The sequence below is a fragment of the Apis dorsata genome, unplaced genomic scaffold, assembly GCF_000469605.1.
Source record: "Apis dorsata unplaced genomic scaffold, Apis dorsata 1.3 scaffold_390, whole genome shotgun sequence".
In the NCBI taxonomy this organism is placed as follows: Eukaryota; Metazoa; Arthropoda; class Insecta; order Hymenoptera; family Apidae; genus Apis; species Apis dorsata.
Window position 1 is genome coordinate 206,066 of NW_006263651.1, and position 7,269 is coordinate 213,334.

Sequence of the window (7,269 nt, forward strand, 5' to 3'; positions counted from 1 at the left end):
TTCTCGACCTACGTAAAAACTACGTAACGAGGCAACGCTCGCGCGTTTGGTCGAACAGAAACGGCGCCGTTATCGGATTACTGGCCGCCTGCTAAAATATTCACTGCAAGTAATCGCGTAGAACTGGCGATTACCGATTACCGATCGTTGCTCTCCCCTCGCCAAAACTCTGCGCATCCCGCGCGTATTCACGGCTCTGTATCTACAATTTCGATACGATATTTAAATATTGAATGGTCGTCGAGGGAGGAGAATTTGCATGTTTCCAGCGCTTTTAGCTCCACCGCCACTTTGGGCCGATTTCCAAACCCAGCGGAAAGTTTGGTTAATTAGTTGGACGGGAATTTGGAAACGCGATTTCATTTTCACGGGAGAAGTTGTCCTCCTCCTCGCGGGAGAAGGGTACGCTGGGAGGAGACGAAAGATTTCGAAATCTTCTCCTCCTCGCGGTTGGTCGTTTTTCGAAATGAAATTATTAAACGAGCGAGCGAGCCACGTTTCCACGAGGGACGGAATTGGACGGAGGAAGGAAACACGATTATTTTCACTCGCTTAATTATACGCTTCCATGTTCCCACGTCAATCGAGAGGCAGGCAGGCACGCACGCATGCACGCACGCGGGTCTTTTTATCCAGCTGCGTGCTCGCGCCTTCGATTCAAGGCCCTCGCCATCAACCACCGATTGTCCGGATTTCGAACCAAATACCAAAGGGATTTCCACTCGACGAAGGATAGGACGCCTAGACTCGGTCGCGCGCGCGAGTGTAAGAAATGGAGATGCCTGCGCGAAGGATTGAAGAGGGGACAAGCGTTGGAAGCGTTGGAAAGAGGCGCGCGGAAGCCACGTCTGTTTTCCTTCAACGTTGGAAATTAAGGACCGTTCGAGGACCGATCCTTTGTTCGGGGAGGAGCGAGTTTTCACGGTACGTTATCATCCCCGGTTGAAATTGTCGGGACGGGATTCGAGGAGTTTCAATCAACCCGATTCAATTTTGATAATTACCTCTCCATACCATTTTCGGACCCGTCCAATTACAATCACGGATAAAGTATGTATAGAGTGGATCAATGGGAAGCATCAAAAAAGCCTCGTCGAGGGAGCACAAAGAGCAACGTAAAAACTGATGGAGCAGAAATTGCTGGAAAAACATCGCTGACCCAATTGCCGGACGAGCAAATTTGATAATCATTTTCGAGACTTCTCTCTCTCTCTCGCTCGCTCGCTCTTATCCTCTTTCCGAGAAAATCGTCTTTCGATCATCGAATCGATTCTGTCCACGATTAACGAGAAGGGGGAATCTCCGAGGATACAATCGAACCCACCTATGTAAATAATTGGATACACGTCCAGAGATGGAGCATATTCCGTTGACATTCGCGCACGATTCATTATCCGGACGAGGTGGCTGACATAACCCGTCTTAGATCGCTCGTATTTCCGTGAAACTGGGTCAGAAGGAGGGAGAAGAAAAATCGTAATGTAAATTCGTCGCGTATCTATCTTCCTCTCTCTCTCTTAAGGACAAATTTCCTTAATTTATGGGGGAGTATCCTCGTATCCATGTTTTCCTTCTGGTCGAAAGATCGTAAAGGATAAACGAGGAATAAATGAACCACCAGCCCATGGGCCCGCGCACACGGATTGGATGGTGTAGAAGGCAAGCGAACCGCGTTAAAATAATATTCGACGTCGAACTTATCGAGCTTTCGAAAACCGCCATACCGTGAAAATTTCTCTCTCCAACCTTTGTCCTTGCATCCTAACTATTTTCATTGTTGTTACGCGCCCCCCTGCATTTTTATGCGCTGTCCGCGACACGCTCGAGCCTCGAACAGAAACGCGGACAAATCGCTGAAAATTTCATTTTCTTTCTTTTTTTTTTTTTTTTTTTTTTTTTTTTTTTTTTTTTTTTTTTTTTTGCCTAAAAAAATATTAACCGCTCTTCGAATCCGGCTTTTCGAATCGGCTTTTCCGAATCCGTCCGACAAATATACGAGCTGCAAAAAGCAATAAGCCGCTTCGAAATTGTTATATCGGATAATCGAGCTTTGCGTACTCGACGTAATGTAGACCGGGCTGGAAATTTGGCTGAATTACGCGAATTACCCGCGGGACACGTGTATCGACAAACAATCGAGGATTTTGTTAACGAATGGACGTAAATTTCGCCGCTGGGAAAGCAGGCTGATAAACAAACGATTGTTGCGCGAACGAAATTGCGAGAGAAGAAAAAACGCCCTGAATAGGAATCCAATGATCCGTGATTAAAGATTTCGAGGAGACTCGAAAGATCCTCGAAGGAAATTCTTAAGGAGAAGCTTAAAATTCGTAATCCGATCGCGTGTATGACTGAAATCCTCGTTCCCCCTTGTTCCGACAGAAGATGGAAGAAATCGTGCAAGTGGATAGATCCATTTTCATTCTCTCTCTCTCTCTCTCTCTCTCTCCAGAGATTTCGTCTTTCGTTGAATAATTCATTGGAAATGACGAGGAAAGGGCGAGAAAGGTGGGCCGTGAACAACACCTTCATCGGTTCCTTATCGGAATAGCCGAGTTACGGGGAGAAACGAAGACCGGTGGGTGAGTCGCGGTTCAAACCGGAAGCTTCTCCCGTAATTGGAGAGGACTGGCGCGTAAGCCGGTGTTCGAAGTACGACGTGGCGCGACAGAGTTCACGCGAGGAGTCGCTCAATCGGCAGCGACAATGCGGGGAACGCGATCTCGGTTGACGAAGCTGCTCGAACTCGCCGCGTTCATCGTCGATTAAATTAACTTGGCCGGCTTCGAGGGCTTCCTTCGATCGATCGAATCGATCTCTAACCGAATTTTCGCGAATCGATTCTTCTCTTCGCTCTCCTCCCTGTTCCCAAAAACGAAAAATCCGTTGCTGGATTTTATTTTGAACAATTGGAGGAACAAGATAGGGATATACGTGCTTCCTTGCATCTCTCTCCTTGCATACGGCTCTAGGATGTAATTTCGAGTTTGGATCGATCGTGTTTCGCGCCAAGTTTCACGTGTTTAGAGGCGAGCACGGGACAATAGAGGGACGGTTGATTATGCAAGCCAATCTGTCCGCCGGACAAGAACGGGATTTGAGCAGCCGAATTATGGGTCGCGTTAGATTATTGGGATGCGCGCGTCATAACCTGGAAGCTAAATGTCTACATGCTACTACGCGAGGAATTTGTTCCCCTTCTCCGGTTTCTATCCGCATTGAACGTTTTTCAACGTTTTTTTCACTTAGGTGTATAAATTGTAGATGTATAATATTGTATACGAATTCCAATAGGTACGAAAATGTCGACGCTTCGTTCGTTCGGATCTCCACGAAACGAGAAGCAATTAAAATTATCTATACGATCTTTTCATTCCTGTACAACTTTCGTTTCCGACGAGACGTTTTTTTCTCTTTCTGTCTCTCTCCCGATTCGTGCGCCCCGATGATTTCACGGTTAAACGAGCGGAAATAAAACGGAGATGCGTTCAAAAGGTTTATTCAAATCGGAAGTTTCAATTGAATAATTTTCCGCGGGAGATAAAGGAGAGAACCTCCGCAAAAATTGTCGAAGTTTTATCAGAAATCTTTGGTAAATAATTCATATCGCCCGCGAAGGGATATATAGGGATTCGAAAGAAATCATTTCTACCTTTTACGAGTCAAGATGCTCGCGCGAGATAGAGATTTCGAGACAATTTTTCCCGAGATACCAGGAAAATTACACGGAATGGAAACGGAGTAGGACATACGTGTAATTAACTGTAGCGTGTACGGAATAATCGTCGAGCCGTGTTGCCCCCATCTCTCATCTTCTTTTTTCTTTTTATTCCAAAGTAAAGCAACGAGATTTCTGAAATTGGGCTAAAAATTACGTGAGCGAATAGAATAGAAAAAAAGAAGTGGAAATAAATGGAAAAATAATACAATGGTTCGAGATATTACTTTATCGAGTAGAACATATTAATTTCCATGGCGAACGTTGGAAGAAAAAATCGCGGTGCCAAGCCCCGAAAACTCAACGTTCACCGAAACGCGTTCGATCAAATGGCCACGCGTGTTATCCACGGCGGACGGTGAATCGGCGCGCAAATCGAATTACGCGAGAGACGTTTCTGACCGCACAGAGAATCGAAGCCGGTCTGTGGAGTATAATATGGGGCTGGTGGAGGTAATTCGTCGGTCCCGGGGATTCGATGAAGATCCTAATCTATTTAATTCAGCTTCTGTCCACGCATCCCCCGTGAAAGTTGCCGGCTAGCCGGCAAGGGAGAGCGAGCCGCTCGTCGCATTTCGGCTGCTGGTCGAGGGACGCCGAAGGGAGCCGAGTGGCGGCGAACGAAACCGAGCAGAGTCGAACTCGGCGATGAGCGCGGCTCGGTGCCGAAGGCGGCCGCAAAGCCACGCAGTTGGTCGACGAGCGCGGCACGGTGTATCAGCGGACCGGTTTCCTCTCTTTCCTCTTTCTCTTTTCTCTTTGTCGCGCATCCTTCGAGCATTTTGCCAGCCTCGTGACAGCTGTTCAACCGGCTTCGATGATCCGCGAGACGATCCACGGCATTCGAGGCAAGAGCGGGCTGCAATGGTTCACAGTAAGCCAAATCATTCACGGTTTTGTTTTCGCCACTTGCGATACGCGAACGTGCGACACAACGGTGTTTCTGTTTTTGCGGATCGTTTTTTTTATTTTCTTCTTTTTTTTTTTTTTACTTTTTTTTTTATATAGATATTCGAGGCTTTCGAGATTGTTGATGTAATTTGTACGGATGATATGGGTTGGTTAGTTTTCCATGGTCCGGTCGCGTCGTGTCGGAACAGGGGAGTCGATGGTATCGCTAATTCAATGGCTATTGTCCATGTTCTACTACGTGTGTAATGCATCGATACCAAAGGGTTTCGTACCTGTAGAATAGCTAACAGTATCTCCGCTTTATTTCATGGGAGGAGACAACGCAACTGTTTTCCGTGTATACGCATACATTCTCGCGTTTTAAGCTTTCGGCTCTCCTCTCCTCGTTTATGCGTTTCTTGTGCGCCGACTATCCTTTTTCTCGCGTCCTTTCACAACAACTCATTATACCTCGCCAACGTAGTAAACACGGGACGTAATACACGAAACGTAATACTCGGGATCGATCCAAATTTTTCAGTTTACGATTTCGCTTCGTCCTATATTTTCTCAACGCAACTTGTTCTCTCGTTAACCAATGTTATTTCCTGTTAAATACGCATTAAACTCGAAAGCCTCGGATCTCATAATCGCGTAACACACACACACACACACACACACACACACAAATTTCCAACGTTTAAGTGATCGTTAAATACGGTAACCGAAAACTAGGAGAGAACTGTTACGTTTTAATCGATGAACGGCTCTGGGAAGGATTCGCGAGGGGTGACTTACGACAAACACTTGCCCTATAGTCCTGTTACTCGGTCACGGCCATTGGTAACGCACGAGTTTTCTCTCCCACACGCGAATCTAATATTTTCGTTTCACGCGCAGCGTTTACGTATGACGTGCGAGTTTTTCAATTTTTGCAGTTGAAAAAAAAGAAAAGAGAAGGAAATTAGAAACGTTCAACGATCGTAATAGAGTTCTTCGGTGATGATCGATACGATCGATAGCGCGTCGATCTAATCTACTTTTGATTCCGTGGAACTCGATAAATCGATGAGGAAAAGCTTTCAACCGCGGTGATAATAAAGAGAGCCGCGATATCGCGTCGAGGAAACCTTTAATAGATGACCTACGAGCCGCAGCGAATAGGAATGTAAAATTGTCAGGGGATCAAGGTTAGAAAGGAGGCCGATCGTGTGCCGGTTTAAAACGTCAGAACGTTATTTAGATCCCGATATATGTGCGCGAGCCCACCGTGTGTGTTCTCCGTGTGCCTCGATTCGTTATGTTCTCACCATCTTCCCCGGGAATTTTTCTAATCTTTCCCCTCTTCTGGATCTTAGATACCGTCTTCGTTTACGGTCCCGAGACACGTTCGAGCTCGATTAATCTCCAATTTTAAATCCGATGGATTATACGACACGGCTCGTGTTCCGTGACCGAAGAAACACGGAAATCTTTGGAGGAAATAGAGAAAGTAGACGATTAGTATTTTCGTTTAACTTATATGATATATGAGCGGCTCGGATGTCGAGAAGACTCGAAGATATCGTCGAGTCGTAGCTTGAGCCTAATATGGAGAGGCGCGAGATCGATCTGGAAAGACGGCTTCGTTTCTTGCAGATTTTTCCATAGCCAGTCGACGAGTTTCTACATTTCCCCCAAGCGGTACCGTAACAAGTCCAGAATCAAGGACATCGAAGAAAAACCGAGATCTTGCAAATTTCGCGAGGAAAATTTAGGGAGTCTTTAACATTTGTCACCGATTTGCATCCAAATGCAACACGAATTAATCCTTCGAGTCGATCCGACGGTCTTCGAAAGATCAATTTCTCTTCCTTCTTTTCTCTTCTTCTCGTCGAGCAAAAATTAGATCTTTATTCGCCAATATTCCCATAGAAAGTTTTTTCGTAATTTAGGTCGTAATTTGCGTGGACAAGAGAATTACTCGAGTGCGCGTGAAATGAAAAATTACATAGCAGTTTACTTTATTCAGGATCGCGAGTCCAATTTTCTGGCGAAATTTCGATAAACTTTCGACCGATGGAAAATAGATACGGTTCCCTCCCATTCCTTTGAAACGTTGTAACGCGAAAGTTTAATGGGATCGAACGCGAAGAAGAGCGCGCGCGTGTCGTGTTTCGATTTTGAAAGTCGAGCCTTTGCGCGCAAACTTGTGCAACGTTAATTAAAATTTTCAAATTTTATTCTTCCTCCTCCACGATATCGAACGATACGCGACACGGCAAGTAAACGAGCTCTGAAGCTTAATTCTTCGATTCGAGTAACTCGATCGAGCTCGCGATTTTCAATCCACGTACGAAGAAAAACGGGTTTTCGTGCGCTTCTCCTCCGATCTCGTCTCATTCGTTTTCCTTCTCTCGCGACATTAATCGCACGATGCAGTGCCATTTTCCTGGATAACAATTATCCGGGAAAAGGAATTCACCGCAATTGAATATTCTTCACGGGGATTAATCCTTCCTTCTTAGGGTTTATCGAGTCTCGAGGGCCACTCGTTCTCCCCCTCGTTCGAGGCGGCCAGTTTAAGGCCGCATTAAAGAGATTAGCTCGCGTTTGACAGAGAGAGAGAGACGGAGAGAGCCAACCCACGTTCTCTCTTCTCCTCCTCCTCCTCCTCCTCC

General features: G+C 45.9%; 1 protein-coding gene and 1 long non-coding RNA gene across 2 annotated transcripts in view; both read left to right on the top strand.

Annotated features, from left to right (window-relative positions):
• Positions 1-7,269, top strand: part of LOC102678174 (probable serine/threonine-protein kinase yakA) — a 70,290-nt gene that overhangs the window by 19,408 nt on the left and 43,613 nt on the right. The window lies entirely within an intron of this gene.
• LOC102679121 overlaps positions 3,971-7,269 on the top strand; it is a 17,052-nt gene continuing 13,753 nt past the window's right edge. The window contains exon 1 of the long non-coding RNA XR_422261.2: positions 3,971-4,592. This is a non-coding gene — a long non-coding RNA (uncharacterized LOC102679121). The remainder of the gene's footprint in view (positions 4,593-7,269) is intronic.